Here is a 17,824-nt window from a genome sequence, read left to right as displayed (position 1 = left end):
AGTGGAGAGGTAACGGGTAAGGCGGGAGTATATCAGGCGCTCCAAGAGTTTAGAGATGAAGGGGAGATTGGAGACTGGTCTGTAGTTGTTTGAGCAGGATGGGTCGAGGGTAGGTTTCATTAGTAATGGAGGAATGATAGTGTTTGAAGGAGGGGAAAATGCCAGAGGAGAGGGAGAGATTAAAGATTGTAGTTAGGTGAGTTGTGACGACTGGAGAGACTGGAGGAGATGTGAGGGAATGGGGTCGGTGGTGCATGTAGTCGGACGAGAAGAAGAGAGGAGCCTGGAGACTTCTTCTGTGATGGGATAGAATACCCAACATCCCCACAGTCCCTATCCCTATTGCCTTTATACACTTGCTTTGGCAAAACTGATGTGTATTTGGTCCTGCCAATAAAGCTTCTTTGAATCTTGAATGTGGGGAGTGAGCCAGGGGAAACGCAGGGAGGGATGGGAGTCACTGAACTTGGTGATTGGGAGCGGATTTCCTGACGGATATTGTCTATTTTCTTTATAAAGTGGGAGGCCAGGTCATCAGCACAAATGTCTGTGATAGGAGTTTGTGCTTTTGGCCTGAGGAGGGAGTGAAAGGTGTCAAAAAGTTTCTTGAGGTTGTTGGATAGTGAGATCAGGGTGGTGAAGTAGATCTGTTTGGCGAGGTGAAGGGTAGAGTTATAGGTCCTTAACATAAATTTGAAGTGTATGAAGTGTTCTGGTGTGCGTATTTTCCTCCATAAGCGTTCAGCACACCTAGAGCATCGCTGGAGAAATCGGCTTTGCGGTTTGAGCCAGGGCTGTTTCACTCTGTGTTTGGAGGTTCTGAGGGTGAGGGGAGCTACTTGGTCAAGGGTGCTTCTAAGAGTGTCATTGAAGTGATGTACAGCCAGATCAGGACAGGAAAACAAAGAGATTGGGGACAATGATGAGCGTAGGGAGTCTGAAAGTGTATGAGGGTTAATGGCTTGTAGATTTCTTCTGACTGAATGGTAGGTAGGAGGGTGCTGGGGTGAGCGAGGAATTGTGAGTGTGAAGGAGAGAATGTTGTGGTCAGAGAGGGGAAGCGGTAAGTTATCTAGGTAGGGGATTGAGCAGAGGCGGGCGAAAACCAGGTCCAGGGTGTTACCGTCTTTGTGTGTTTCAGAGGTTGAGAGCTGTGAGAGGCCTAGAGAAGTGGTTAGTGATAGAAGCTGGGATACAGATGTGGAAGTGGGGCTATTAATGGGGATGTTGAAGTCTTCCAGGATAAGGGTTGGTAGTTCTGAGGACATGAAGTGCGGCAGCCAGGCTGAGAAATGGTCCAGGAAGTGGGTGGGTGAGCCTGGAGGCCGGTATATGACCGCTACTCTGAGGGAGAGGGGACGAAAGAGCCTGATAGTGTGGACTTCAAAATAAGGGAATGAGAGTGATGGAACTGGGGGGATGACCTTGAAAGTGCATTGTGGGGACAGGAGTATGCCGACTCCACCACCAGGTCTGTTTGTGCGTCTCGGGGAATGTGAGAATTGTAAGCCACCATGGGAAATGGCGGCAGGAGAGACAGTGACAGAATCCTGAATCCAGGTTTCAGTGAGGGCCAACAGATTCACATATAATAATATTATAAATATTACAGTGACATGCAGTCCCCTCTAAGAGAGGAACAGTGATGATTCAGTGAAGTGCAGTCCTCCCCAGGACTGAAATAAAGCGTAGTCACGCCGCAAAAAGAGACGTCTGAACAAGCAAAAAACCATGAAGAACTATAGGAAATAAAAATAAAGTTTAAAATAAGAAATTCTAAAAAACAGAATTAAAAAGCATGGGACGAATGATTCACAGGAAAGAAAAAACGTAGTTTCATTAAGACCGTGGGGTTGCAATGTCTGGAGTCTCAAAATCCACCGTGCCTTCCTCTGTGCCAAATGACGACTAAGATTACCTCCTCGCAGGTTAACAATGAGAAGGTCTATCCCTTGAAACCTGAGGGATCACCCGCATGGTATAGCTTAAAATGTCGAGGAACCGTTTTAAGGCACTCGGCATTAACTTCTTTAGCAGCTGCCAAAATATCACGGACATGTTCACGTGCTCATACCTTAAGGGCATGCATCGTAAGTCCTATGTAGATCTTATTACAAGGACATGTCCCGTGGTATACCAACATAGTGGTGGAACAATTAATTGTCTGAGTGATTGTAAATTCTCGACCATCAGAAGACATAAAATGGGTCGCACCATCCATGATGGGACATGCCACACACTTACCATAGGGCCTACAGCCCCACGGGGAAAGATGGTGGATTGACCTTGTGGAAAAAATTGGGGGAGGGATAGTGTTGTGAATTCTGTTATCGAACTCCCTCCTGTGGTCATGAATGGTACTTCGGCGAGTTCTGTCCATGGACTCCCTCTGGTGGCTGTGAGTGGAGTTGCTGGTTCTGAGGTTCCTTCCACAGGTGACCTAGGTTATTCTTGGGCTGGCTTCTTTATTTAACTCCACTCAGATCGTTACTCCATGCCAGCTGTCAATGTTCCTGTACTGGTTCAGTTCGCTCTTGGATCTTTCTGGTGACCTGTCTCTTCCTGCAAGAAGCTAAGTCCCCGATTGTTATTTTCTGTTCATTGTTTCCTTGTCCAGCTTGCTTTCATGATTTTGTCTTGCTAGCTGGAAGCTCTGGGATGCAGAGTGGCACCTCCGCACCGTGAGTCGGTGCGAGAGTCTTTTTGCACACTCTGCGTGGTCTTTTGTAGTTTTTTGTGCTGACCGCAAAGATACCTTTCCTATCCTCTGTCTATTTAGATAGTCTGGCCTCCCTTTGCTAAAACCTGTTTCATTTCTGTGTTTGTGACTTTCATCTTAACTCACAGTTAATATTTGTGGGGGGCTGCCTTTTCCTTTGGGGAAATTTCTCTGAGGCAAGGTAGGCTTTATTTTCTATCTCTAGGGCTAGCTAGTTCTTAGGCTGTGACGAGGCATCTAGGCCATGTCAGGTACGCTCCACGGCTATTTCTAGTGTGTCTGATAGGATTAATGCTTGCGGTCAGCAGAGTTCTCACTTCCCAGAGCTTGTCCTGTATCGGTTTAACCATCAGGTCATTTCGGGTGCTCCTAACCACCAGGTCATAACAGTACAGCTGGCCCAAAAGTGTTAATGCATCTCAATAGAGGGATAAGAGAAGTTCTGAGACCATTTTTTTTTCTCTGCAGTGTGTTTTGTCTTTCTTTTCCCCTTAATCTCTGGGTGGTTCAGGACACAGGTGTAGATATGGACATTCAAGGTCTGTCCTCTTGTGTGGATCATCTCACTGCAAGGGTACAAAGCATTCAAGATTTTGCAGTTCGGAATCCGATGTTAGAACCTAGAATTCCAATTCCTGATTTGTTTTCTGAGGATAGATCTAGGTTTCTGAATTTCAAAAATAATTGTAAACTGTTTCTTGCTTTGAAACCCCGCTCCTCTGGTGATCCCGTTCAACAAGTGAAAATTATTATTTCTTTCTTGCGTGGCGACCCTCAAGACTGGGCATTTTCCCTTGCGCCAGGAGATCCTGCATTGCGTGATGTTGATGCGTTTTTTCTGGCGCTTGGATTGCTTTATGATGAACCAAATTCAGTGGATCAGGCAGAGAAAATCTTGCTGGCTTTGTGTCAGGGTCAGGATGAAGCGGAGGTATATTGTCAGAAGTTTAGAAAGTGGTCTGTGCTTACTCAGTGGAATGAGTGTGCCCTGGCGGCAATTTTCAGAAAGGGTCTTTCGGAAACCCTTAAGGATACTATGGTGGGATTTCCCACGCCTGCTGGTCTGAATGAGTCTATGTCCTTGGCCATTCAGATCGATCGGCGTTTGCGTGAGCGCAAAGCTGTACACCATGCAATGCGATAGGACTTTGACCAGAGCTGAACGGCAGGAACACAGACGTCAGAATGGGCTGTGTTTTTACTGTGGTGACTCCACTCATGCTATCTCCGATTGTCCTAAGCGCACTAAGCGGTTCGCTAGGTCTGCCACCATTGGTACTGTACAGTCTAAATTTCTTTTGTCCGTTACTCTGATTTGCTCTTTGTCGTCCTATTCTGTTATGGCATTTGTGGATTCAGGCGCTGCCTTGAATTTGATGGACTTAGAGTTTGCAAGGCGCTGTGGTTTTTTCTTGGAGCCCTTGCAGTATCCTATTCCTTTGAGAGGAATTGATGCTACGCCTTTGGCCAAGAATAAGCCTCAGTACTGGACTCATTTGACCATGTGCATGGCTCCTGCACATCAAGAGGATATTCGCTTTTTGGTGTTGCATAATCTGCATGATGTGGTCGTTTTGGGGTTGCCATGGCTACAGGTCCACAACCCAGTATTGGATTGGAAATCAATGTCTGTGTCCAGCTGGGATTGTCAAGGGGTACATGGTGATGTTCCATTGCTGTCAATTTCGTCTTCCACTCCTTCTGAAGTCCCTGAGTTTTTGTCGGATTACCGGGATGTATTTGATGAGCCCAAATCCGGTGCCCTACCTCCTCATAGGGATTGTGATTGTGCTATTGATTTGACTCCTGGTAGTAAGTTTCCTAAGGGCCGACTGTTCAATTTATCTGTGCCAGAACACGCCGCTATGCGGAGTTATATAAAGGAGTCCTTGGAGAAAAGGCATATTCGCCCGTCGTCATCACCGTTGGGAGCAGGGTTCTTTTTTGTGGCCAAGAAGGATGGTTCTTTGAGACCTTGTATTGATTACCGCCTTCTTAATAAGATCACGGTCAAATTTCAGTACCCTTTGCCGCTACTGTCTGATTTGTTTGCTCGTATTAAAGGGGCTAGTTGGTTCACCAAGATAGATCTCCGAGGGGCGTATAATCTTGTGCGTATTAAACAGGGCAATGAATGGAAAACAGCATTTAATACGCCCGAGGGCCATTTTGAGTACCTGGCTCTCTAATGCTCCATCTGTGTTTCAGTCCTTTATGCATGACATCTTCCGAAAGTACCTGGATAGATTCATGATTGTATATTTGGATGATATTTTGGTCTTTTCAGATGATTGGGAGTCTCATGTGAAGCAGGTCAGAATGGTGTTCCAGGTCCTTCGTGCGAATTCCTTGTTTGTGAAGGGGTCTAAATGTCTCTTTGGGGTTCAGAAGGTTTCATTTTTGGGTTTCATTTTTTCCCCTTCTACTATCGAGATGGACCCTGTTAAAGTTCAGGCCATTTATGATTGGACTCAGCCTACATCTGTGAAGAGCCTGCAGATGTTCCTGGGCTTTGCTAATTTTTACCGTCGCTTCATCGCTAATTTTTCTAGTGTTGTTAAACCGTTGACTGATTTGACCAAGAAAGGTGCTGATGTGGTCAATTGGTCATCTGCGGCCGTTGAGGCCTTTCAGGAGTTGAAGCGTCGTTTTTCTACTGCCCCTGCGTTGTGTCAGCCAGATGTTTCGCTCCCGTTTCAGGTCGAGGTTGATGCTTCTGAGATTGGAGCAGGGGCTGTTTTGTCTCAAAGAAGTTCGGATGACTCGGTGATGAAACCATGTGCTTTCTTTTCTAGAAAGTTCTCGCCTGCTGAGCGCAATTATGATGTTGGCAATCGAGAGTTGTTGGCTATGAAGTGGGCATTCGAGGAGTGGCGACATTGGCTTGAAGGAGCCAAGCATCACGTGGTGGTCTTGATGGATCACAAGAATTTGACTTATCTCGAGTCTGCCAAACGGTTGAATCTTAGACAGGCTCGATGGTCGCTGTTTTTCTCCCGTTTCGATTTTGTGGTTTCATACCTTCCGGGCTCTAAGAATGTGAAGGCAGATGCCCTTTCAAGGAGCTTTGTGCCTGACTCTCCGGATGTTCCTGAGCCGACTGGAATTCTCAAAGAAGGGGGCAATTTTGTCTGCCATCTCCCCTGATTTGCGGCGGGTGCTGCAGAAGTTTCAGGCTGATAGACCTGATCGTTGTCCAGCGGAGAAACTGTTTGTCCCTGATAGATGGACTAGTAGAGTTATCTCTGAGGTTCATTGTTCGGTGTTGGCTGGTCATCCTGGAATCTTTGGTACCAGAGATTTGGTGGCTAGATCCTTTTGGTGGCCTTCCTTGTCACGGGATGTGTTATGTTTGCTAATGACAGGTGTTATGAAGGCAATCCAGAAACACAGTGTGCTTAGCGATCAGAGCGCACACAGTGATCTGACAAATACCCAAAAATACAAGAACGAGCTCTGAGACGTGGAAACTCTGTAGACTGCACACCTGATCCTATCCTAAACACAACTAAAAGCGGCTGTGGATTGCGCCTAACAACTACCTAGGCAACTCGGCACAGCCTAAGAAACTAGCTAGCCTGAAGATAGAAAAATAGGCCTGACTTGCCCCAGAGAAATTCCCCAAAGGAAAAGGCAGCCCCCCACATATAATGACTGTGAGCAAGATGAAAAGACAAAACGTAGGGATGAAATAGATTCAGCAAAGTGGGGCCCGATATTCTAGGACAGAGTGAGGACAGTAAAGCGAACTTTGCAGTCTACAAAAAACCCTAAAGCAAAACCACGCAAAGGGGGCAAAAAAAACCCACCGTGCCGAACTAACGGCACGGCGGTACACCCATTGCGTCTCAGAGCTTCCAGCAAAACAAAAGACAAGCTGGACAGGAAAAAAGCAACAAAAAAGCAAAAAGCACTTAGCTATACAGAGCAGCAGGTCACAGGAACAATCAGGAGAAGCTCAGATCCAACACTGAAACATTGACAAGGAGCAAGGATAGCAGAATCAGGCGGAGTTATGTAATGAAGCAGTTAACGAGCTCACCAGAACACCTGAGGGAGGAAGCTCAGAAGCTGCAGTACCACTTGTGACCACAGGAGTGAATTCAGCCACAGAATTCACAACAGTACCCCCCCCCCCCCTTGAGGAGGGGTCACCGAACCCTCACCAGAGCCCCCAGGCCGACCAGGATGAGCCGCATGAAAGGCACGAACAAGATCGGAAGCATGAACATCAGAGGCAAAAACCCAGGAATTATCTTCCTGAGCATAACCCTTCCATTTAACCAGTTACTGGAGTTTCCGTCTAGAAACACGAGAATCCAAAATCTTCTCCACAATATACTCCAATTCCCCCTCCACCAAAACCGGGGCAGGAGGCTCAACAGATGGAACCATAGGTGCCACGTATCTCCGCAACAACGACCTATGGAATACATTATGTATGGAAAAGGAGTCTGGGAGGGTCAAACGAAAAGACACAGGATTGAGAACCTCAGAAATCCTATACGGACCAATAAAACGAGGTTTAAATTTAGGAGAGGAAACCTTCATAGGAATATGACGAGAAGATAACCAAACCAGATCCCCAACACGAAGTCGGGGACCCACACGGCGTCTGCGATTAGCGAAAAGTTGAGCTTTCTCCTGGGACAAGATCAAATTGTCCACTACCTGAGTCCAGATCTGCTGCAACCTAACCACCACAGAATCCACACCAGGACAGTCCGAAGACTCAACCTGTCCTGAAGAGAAACGAGGATGGAACCCAGAATTGCAAAAAAATGGAGAAACCAAGGTAGCCGAGCTGGCCCGATTATTAAGGGCGAACTCAGCCAACGGCAAAAAGGACACCCAATCATCCTGGTCTGCAGAAACAAAACATCTCAGATATGTTTCCAAGGTCTGATTGGTTCGTTCGGTCTGGCCATTAGTCTGAGGATGGAAAGCCGAGGAAAAGGATAGGTCAATGCCCATCCTACCACAAAAGGCTCGCCAAAACCTTGAAACAAACTGGGAACCTCTGTCAGAAACAATATTCTCAGGAATGCCATGCAACCGAACCACATGCTGAAAGAACAAAGGTACCAAATCAGAGGAGGAAGGCAATTTAGCCAAGGGCACCAGATGGACCATTTTAGAAAAGCGATCACAGACCACCCAAATGACTGACATCTTTTGAGAAACGGGAAGGTCAGAAATGAAATCCATCGAAATATGTGTCCAAGGCCTCTTTGGGACCGGCAAGGGCAAAAGCAACCCACTGGCACGAGAACAGCAGGGCTTAGCCCTAGCACAAATCCCACAGGACTGCACAAAAGTACGTACATCCCGTGACAGAGATGGCCACCAGAAGGATCTAGCCACTAACTCTCTGGTACCAAAGATTCCAGGATGACCAGCCAACACCGAACAATGAAGTTCAGAGATAAGTTTATTAGTCCACCTATCAGGGACGAACAGTTTCTCTGCTGGACAACGATCAGGTTTATTCGCCTGAAATTTTTGCAGCACCCGCCGCAAATCAGGGGAGATGGCAGACACAATGACTCCTTCCTTGAGGATACCCGCTGGCTCAGATAAACCCGGAGAGTCGGGCACAAAACTCCTAGACAGAGCATCCGCCTTCACATTTTTAGAGCCCGGAAGGTACGAAATCACAAAGTCGAAGCGGGCAAAAAATAACGACCAACGGGCCTGTCTAGGATTCAAGCGCTTGGCAGACTCGAGATAAGTCAAGTTCTTATGATCAGTCAATACCACCACGCGAGGCTTAGCTCCTTCAAGCCAATGACGCCACTCCTCGAATGCCCACTTCATGGCCAGCAACTCTCGATTGCCCACATCATAATTACGCTCAGCGGGCGAAAACATCCTGGAAAAGAAAGCACATGGTTTCATCACTGAGCAATCAGAACCTCTCTGTGACAAAACCGCCCCTGCTCCAATCTCAGAAGCATCAACCTCGACCTGGAACGGAAGAGAAACATCTGGCTGACACAACCCAGGGGCAGAACAAAAACGACGCTTCAACTCCTGAAAAGCTTCCACAGCAGCAGAAGACCAATTAACCAAATCAGCACCCTTCTTGGTCAAATCGGTCAATGGTTTGGCAATGCTAGAAAAATTACAGATGAAGCGACGATAAAAATTAGCAAAGCCCAGGAACTTTTGCAGACTTTTCAGAGATGTCGGCTGAATCCAATCCTGGATGGCTTGGACCTTAACTGGATCCATCTCGATAGTAGAAGGGGTAAAGATGAACCCCAAAAATGAAACTTTCTGCACACCGAAGAGACACTTTGATCCCTTCACAAACAAAGAGTTAGCACGCAGGACCTGAAAAACCATTCTGACCTGCTTCACATGAGACTCCCAATCATCTGAGAAGATCAAAATGTCATCCAAGTAAACAATCAGGAATTTATCCAGATACTCACGGAAGATGTCATGCATAAAAGACTGAAACACAGATGGAGCATTGGCAAGTCCGAACGGCATCACTAGATACTCAAAATGACCCTCGGGCGTATTGAATGCAGTTTTCCATTCATCTCCTTGCCTGATTCTCACCAGATTATACGCACCACGAAGATCTATCTTAGTGAACCAACTAGCCCCCTTAATCCGAGCAAACAAGTCAGATAACAATGGCAAGGGATACTGAAATTTAACAGTGATCTTATTAAGAAGGCGGTAATCAATACACGGTCTCAGCGAACCATCCTTCTTGGCTACAAAGAAGAACCCTGCTCCCAGTGGTGATGACGATGGGCGAATATGTCCCTTCTCCAGGGATTCCTTCACATAACTGCGCATAGCGGCGTGTTCGGGCACGGATAAATTAAATAATCGACCTTTAGGGAATTTACTACCAGGAATCAAATTGATAGCACAATCACAATCCCTATGCGGAGGTAGAGCATCGGACTTGGGCTCTTCAAATACATCCTGATAATCAGACAAGAACTCTGGGACCTCAGAACGGGTGGATGACGAAATCGACAAAAATGGAACATCACCATGTACCCCCTGACAACCCCAGCTGGACACCGACATGGAATTCCAATCCAATACTGGATTATGGGTTTGTAGCCATGGCAACCCCAACACGACCACATCATGCAGATTATGCAACACCAGAAAGCGAATAACTTCCTGATGTGCAGGAGCCATGCACATGGTCAGCTGGGCCCAGTATTGAGGTTTATTCTTGGCCAAAGGTGTAGCATCAATTCCTCTCAATGGAATAGGACACCGCAAAGGCTCCAAGAAAAACCCACAACGTTTAGCATAATCCAAATCCATCAGATTCAGGGCAGCGCCCGAATCCACAAACGCCATGACAGAAAACGACGACAAAGAGCATATCAAGGTAATGGACAGAAGGAATTTGGACTGTACAGTACCAATGGTGGCAGACCTAGCGGACCGCTTAGTGCGCTTAGGACAATCAGAAATAGCATGAGTGGAATCACCACAGTAGAAACACAGACCATTCAGACGTCTGTATTCCTGCCGTTCAACTCTAGTCATAGTCCTATCGCACTGCATAGGCTCAGGTTTAACCTCAGGCAGTACCGCCAAATGGTGCACAGATTTACGCTCGCGCAAGCGTCGACCGATCTGAATGGCCAAAGACAAAGACTCATTCAAACCAGCAGGCATAGGAAATCCCACCATGACATCCTTAAGAGCCTCAGAGAGACCCTTTCTGAACAAAGCTGCCAGCGCAGATTCATTCCACTGAGTGAGTACTGACCATTTCCTAAATTTCTGACAATATACTTCTATATCATCCTGACCCTGGCACAAAGCCAGCAAATTTTTCTCAGCCTGATCCACTGAATTAGGTTCATCGTACAGCAATCCAGGAAAAACGCATCGACACTACTCAATGCAGGGTCTCCTGGCGCAAGAGAAAATGCCCAGTCTTGAGGGTCGCCGCGCAAAAAAGAAATAATAATCAAAACCTGTTGAATAGGATTACCAGAAGAATGAGGTTTCAAGGCCAGAAATAGCTTACAATTATTTTTGAAACTTAGAAACTTAGTTCTATCTCCAAAAAACAAATCAGGAATAGGAATTCTTGGTTCTAACATAGATTTCTGATCAATAGTATCTTGAATTTTTTGTACATTTATAACGAGATTATCCATTGAAGAGCACAGACCCTGAATATCCATGTCCACACCTGTGTCCAGAATCACCCAAATGTCTAGGGAAAAAAAAAAAAAGTGAACACAGAGCAGAAAAAAAAAAAATGATGTCAGAACTTTTTCTTTCCCTCTATTGAGAATAATTAGTTAGGCTCCTTGTACTGTTATGTTTGCTAATGACAGGTGTTATGAAGGCAATCCAGAAACACAGTGTGCTTAGCGATCAGAGCGCACACAGTGATCTGACAAATACCCAAAAATACAAGAACGAGCTCTGAGACGTGGAAACTCTGTAGACTGCACACCTGATCCTATCCTAAACACAACTAAAAGCGGCTGTGGATTGCGCCTAACAACTACCTAGGCAACTCGGCACAGCCTAAGAAACTAGCTAGCCTGAAGATAGAAAAATAGGCCTGACTTGCCCCAGAGAAATTCCCCAAAGGAAAAGGCAGCCCCCCACATATAATGACTGTGAGCAAGATGAAAAGACAAAACGTAGGGATGAAATAGATTCAGCAAAGTGGGGCCCGATATTCTAGGACAGAGCGAGGACAGTAAAGCGAACTTTGCAGTCTACAAAAAACCCTAAAGCAAAACCACGCAAAGGAGGCAAAAAAAACCCACCATGCCGAACTAACGGCACGGCGGTACACCCTTTGCGTCTCAGAGCTTCCAGCAAAACAAAAGACAAGCTGGACAGGAAAAAAGCAACAAAAAAGCAAAAAGCACTTAGCTATACAGAGCAGCAGGTCACAGGAACAATCAGGAGAAGCTCAGATCCAACACTGAAACATTGACAAGGAGCAAGGATAGCAGAATCAGGCGGAGTTAAGTAATGAAGCAGTTAACGAGCTCACCAGAACACCTGAGGGAGGAAGCTCAGAAGCTGCAGTACCACTTGTGACCACAGGAGTGAATTCAGCCACAGAATTCACAACAGGGATGTGCGTTCTTTTGTGCAGTCCTGTGGGATTTGTGCTCGGGCTAAGCCCTGCTGTTCTCGTGCCAGTGGGTTGCTTTTGCCCTTGCCGGTCCCGAAGAGGCCCTGGACGCATATTTCCATGGATTTTATTTCAGATCTCCCTGTCTCTCAAAGGATGTCGGTCATCTGGGTGGTTTGTGATCGCTTCTCTAAGATGGTCCATTTGGTACCCTTGTCTAAGTTGCCTTCCTCCTCCGATTTGGTGCCACTGTTTTTCCAGCATGTGGTTCGTTTGCATGGCATTCCGGAGAACATTGTCTCGGACAGAGGTTCCCAGTTTGTTTCAAGGTTTTGGCGGTCCTTTTGTGCTAAGATGGGCATTGATTTGTCTTTTTCTTCGGCCTTCCATCCTCAGACAAATGGCCAAACCGAACGAACCAATCAGACTTTGGAAACATATCTGAGATGTTTTGTTTCTGCTGATCAGGTTGATTGGGTGTCCTTCTTGCCTTTGGCTGAGTTCGCCCTTAATAATCGGGCCAGCTCGGCTACTTTGGTTTCGCCTTTTTTTTGTAATTCTGGTTTCCATCCTCGTTTTTCTTCAGGGCAGGTTGAGCCTTCGGACTGTCCTGGTGTGGATTCTGTGGTGGACAGGTTGCAGCAAATTTGGACTCACGTAGTGGACAATTTGACATTGTCCCAGGAGAAGGCTCAACGTTTCGCTAACCGCCGTCGCTGTGTTGGTCCCCGACTTCGTGCTGGGGATTTGGTTTGGTTGTCGTCTCGTTATGTTCCTATGAAGGTTTCCTCTCCTAAATTTAGGCCTCGTTTCATTGGCCCTTATAAGATTTCTGAAGTTCTCAATCCTGTGTCATTTCGTTTGGCCCTTCCAGCTTCTTTTGCCATCCATAATGTGTTCCATAGGTCGTTGTTGCGGAGATATGTGGCGCCTATGGTTCCCTCCGTTGACCCTCCTGCCCCGGTGTTGGTCGAGGGGGAGTTGGAGTATGTGGTGGAGAAGATTTTGGATTCTCGTATTTCGAGACGGAAACTCCAGTACCTGGTCAAGTGGAAGAGTTATGGTCAGGAAGATAATTCCTGGGTTGTTGTCTCTGATGTTCATGCTGCCAATCTGGTTTGTGCCTTTCATTTGGCTCGTCCTGATCGGCCTGGGGGTTCTGGTGAGGGTTCGGTGACCCCTCCTCAAGGGGGAGTACTGTTGTGAATTCTGTTATCGAACTCCCTCCTGTGGTCATGAATGGTACTTCGGCGAGTTCTGTCCATGGACTCCCTCTGGTGGCTGTGAGTGGAGTTGCTGGTTCTGAGGTTCCTTCCACAGGTGACCTAGGTTATTCTTGGGCTGGCTTCTCTATTTCACTCCACTCAGATCGTTACTCCATGCCAGCTGTTAATGTTCCTGTACTGGTTCAGTTCGCTCTTGGATCTTTCTGGTGACCTGTCTCTTCCTGCAAGAAGCTAAGTCCCCGATTGTTATTTTCTGTTCATTGTTTCCTTGTCCAGCTTGCTTTCATGATTTTGTCTTGCTAGCTGGAAGCTCTGGGATGCAGAGTGGCACCTCCGCACCGTGAGTCGGTGCGAGAGTCTTTTTGCACACTCTGCGTGGTCTTTTGTAGTTTTTTGTGCTGACCGCAAAGATACCTTTCCTATCCTCTGTCTATTTAGTTAGTCTGGCCTCCCTTTGCTAAAACCTGTTTCATTTCTGTGTTTGTGACTTTCATCTTAACTCACAGTTAATATTTGTGGGGGGCTGCCTTTTCCTTTGGGGAAATTTCTCTGAGGCAAGGTAGGCTTTATTTTCTATCTCTAGGGCTAGCTAGTTCTTAGGCTGTGACGAGGCGTCTAGGCCATGTCAGGTACGCTCCACGGCTATTTCTAGTGTGTGTGATAGGATTAGGGATTGCGGTCAGCAGAGTTCCCACTTCCCAGAGCTTGTCCTGTATCGGTTTAACCATCAGGTCATTTCGGGTGCTCCTAACCACCAGGTCATAACAGGATAGTTGGTGAAAAATAGTTCCTCACTAAATGGTCACCTACATTTTTAGACCTACGAGCTGTAACTGATGGACGCGATGGCAAATATTGCTTAAGAATAGGATCAGCAAGAAGTACAGGCCAGTATTTAGCTATCACATTCGACATCTCCCTCCATTGAGAATAATACTGTGTGACCAGTCTTACCTGACTGTTAGTTTTAGCTTGTGGGGTAGAAAAAAGGAGTTGGTGACGGTTAGCATTCCTGGCCCTATTATATGCCTTTTTGATACTCTTTTTCCTGTATCCATGATCCAGAAAACGATTTTTCAAATCCTCGGCTTGAATTTCAAAAATTTCAATGGACGTGCAAATTCTCTTGAGGCAGAGGAAATGGTCGGTGGGAACAGCATTAATCACATGGGGCGGATGGGAGGAGGAAGCATGTAATACAGAGTTCACTGCCGTATCCTTATGGAAAACACTGGTACGAAGTAAGCCATCCACATCTCTCTCCATCAGGACATCCAGAAACTCAATCTGACGAAAATCAAATTTATAAGTAAGATGTATAGTCAAATGATTCTTATTTAACTCCTGAATAAAGGTTTGCAACTCAAAAGGAGTGCCACGCCAGATCAGAAAAATGTCATCGATGTAGTGGGCCCAAAACATGACCCGCTCCATCGATGAGGTCCGATCTGATGAGCAAAGATCCATCTCCCACAGCCCCAGGAACAGGTTTGTGTATGAAGGTGCACAAGCAGCACCCATGGCTGTCCCCTGGAGCTGTAGTTAGAAGTATCAGTTAAAAAGAAAAAAATTATGGGTCAGAAGAAATTTCAAAAGAATAGTCAAAAAATAAGTGTCACTGGGGGAGAGACTAGTCATAGATAAAAAATGCGAGATGGCTCTCAAGCCATACTGGTGGCGAATACTAGTATAGAGTGACTCTACGTCGCATGTGACTAAGAGCATGTCCTCCTCAACATGAACGGAGTAAATTTTTTAAAGAAAATCAGATGTATCTTTAAGGTAAGCGGGAATAGTTTCCACCAGGGGCTTGAGAAAAGAATCAATATATTTACCAATGTTCTCCGTAAGTCCACCCACCCCAGAGATTATAGGCCTACCTGGAGGTGTCTGAGAATGCTTGTGGATCTTGGGTAATAGATACAGAGTTGGAATACAGTGTTCCTTAGTCAACAAGATATCCCGAACTTGAATAGTAATCACCCCATCAGATAGAGCCCTCTGTAAAATCTTGGATAGCTCTTCCCTAAAGGATATCAAAGAATTAAATGTCAGCTTCTTGTAACATGAGGGGTCCCTAAGGAGGCAATGTGCCTTAGCTAGGTACAATTTATTTGGGCAAATCACAATGTTCCCCCCCTTGTCAGATGGTTTAAAAACTACATCCTTAAGCTGTTTAAGTCTTTTAAGACCTTGTTGTTCGCTCCGGAAAGATTATTATGTCTGATAGAAGTAGCAATAGAGTCAAAGTCATTAGAAACAAGTTTGACAAAAATGTCCACATCGGGGCATAATGACAAGGGGGGGAACTTCCTAGACTTGGGATATAGGGAGGCGGGCACCTTACCCAGTGATGGATTTATATGTTTCCGTGCCAGTTCCTCTAGAGTTTGAAGGGCCAATTGTTCCTCAGGTAATGGGAAAGCTTGCTGGATATCCTCATTATGATACCATTTCTTGAAGAGTAGAGATAGGGCAAACATATGTAGATCTATAAGGGCCAGAAAGTGATCAAACTGCATGATGGGTGAAAATGTAAGGCCTTTAGTAAGAAGAGAAATTTCATCAGAACTAAAGGAATGCTCTGAGAGGTTAATTACCTTAGAAGTGTCTTTTTGAGCTGAGTAATTTGGGCCACGTTTATTGTGAGACATTTCCGTTCCCACTTCCTTTTGCCTGTGTTGCCAAAGCGAGAATACAGAGAAGTATCAAACACATCTCCTGAAGAGGAAGCTGAAGACACAGACGGAGACCTATGTTCTCTCACCGAATGGCCCACACGCCTCCATCTATAGGCCATTTTTTCTGAAAGTCCGTTGTATCACAAAGTAATTTTTTGGCGTGCGTAGTCTTAATTTGAGTCTCCCATTCCGCAGAATCTTTATCCATAGATTAATTATTAAAAGCCGAAACCACATCGGCACTGGCCACTTTTTTGAATTTTGAATATAGATCGTCAATTTAAGTCTCTAATGTTGCAAGGGATTTCTTATCAAAATTGATAAGTAATTGCATGAATTGGATTGAGGTCTTATTACACACTTCCTCCCAACCAGCAATAAATTGTTCATCAGTCACTGGAAACGATGGAAATATTTGAATACGTAGACCCCGTGGAAAAAGATTCTTCCTGAGATAATTCTCCAGAAAAGACCTATTCCACCACATTTTGGTACGTTTATGCAACAGTCTTTTTATCCGAGTCTGTAAAATACTTGAATTCCCTTGATCATCAGTCATCATGCTAGAAGAATCATTGTCAAAAACCTGAGCAACCAGGTTGCATCCCTTTTACGATAATCCATCCTGGTCAAGTAAGAGAAGCTGTGGAAATCCACAGTATTATAATCAAATCATATATACCAGACCACACAGGCATTTACATCCTAGCACCCTGGACAATGTATTTGAGGTGCCTGTGTGGTCTGGTATACAGTGGGGCAAAAAAGTATTTAGTCAGTCAGCAATAGTGCAAGTTCCACCACTTAAAAAGATGAGAGGTGTCTGTAATTTACATCATAGGTAGAACTCAACTATGGGAGACAAACTGAGAAAAAAAAATCCAGAAAATCACATTGTCTGTTTTTTTAACATTTTATTTGCATATTATGGTGGAAAATAAGTATTTGGTCAGAAACAAAATTTCATCTCAATACTTTGTAATATATCCTTTGTTGGCAATGACAGAGGTCAAACGTTTTCTGTAAGTCTTCACAAGGTTGCCACACACTGTTGTTGGTATGTTGGCCCATTCCTCCATGCAGATCTCCTCTAGAGCAGTGATGTTTTTGGCTTTTCGCTTGGCAACACGGACTTTCAACTCCCTCCAAAGGTTTTCTATAGGGTTGAGATCTGGAGACTGGCTAGGCCACTCCAGGACCTTGAAATGCTTCTTACGAAGCCACTCCTTCGTTGCCCTGGCGGTGTGCTTTGGATCATTGTCATGTTGAAAGACCCAGCCACGTTTCATCTTCAATGCCCTTGCTGATGGAAGGAGGTTTGCACTCAAAATCTCACGATACATGGCCCCATTCATTCTTTCATGTACCCGGATCAGTCGTCCTGGCCCCTTTGCAGAGAAACAGCCCCAAAGCATGATGTTTCCACCACCATGCTTTACAGTAGGTATGGTGTTTGATGGATGCAACTCAGTATTCTTTTTCCTCCAAACACGACAAGTTGTGTTTCTACCAAACAGTTCCAGTTTGGTTTCATCAGACCATAGGACATTCTCCCAAAACTCCTCTGGATCATCCAAATGCTCTCTAGCAAACTTCCTACGGGCCCGGACATGTACTGGCTTAAGCAGTTGGACACGTCTGGCACTGCAGGATCTGAGACCATGGTGGTGTAGTGTGTTACTTATGGTAGGCCTTGTTACATTGGTCCCAGCTCTCTGCAGTTCATTCACTAGGTCCCCCCGTGTGGTTCTGGGATTTTTGCTCACCGTTCTTGTGATCATTCTGACCTCACGGGATGGGATTTTGCGTGGAGCCCCAGATCGAGGGAGATTATCAGTGGTCTTGTATGTCTTCCATTTTCTAATTATTGCTCCCACTGTTGATTTCTTCACTCCAAGCTGGTTGGCTATTGCAGATTCAGTCTTCCCAGCCTGGTGCAGGGCTACAATTTTGTTTCTGGTGTCCTTTGACAGCTCTTTGGTCTTCACCATAGTGGAGTTTGGAGTCAGACTGTTTGAGGGTGTGCACAGGTGTCTTTTTATACTGATAACAAGTTTAAACAGGTGCCATTACTACAGGTAATGAGTGGAGGAAAGAG

This window comes from Ranitomeya imitator, chromosome 1 (genome assembly GCF_032444005.1).
Source record: "Ranitomeya imitator isolate aRanImi1 chromosome 1, aRanImi1.pri, whole genome shotgun sequence".
In the NCBI taxonomy this organism is placed as follows: domain Eukaryota; kingdom Metazoa; phylum Chordata; class Amphibia; order Anura; family Dendrobatidae; genus Ranitomeya; species Ranitomeya imitator.
Note: the sequence above shows the minus strand (reverse complement) of the source record.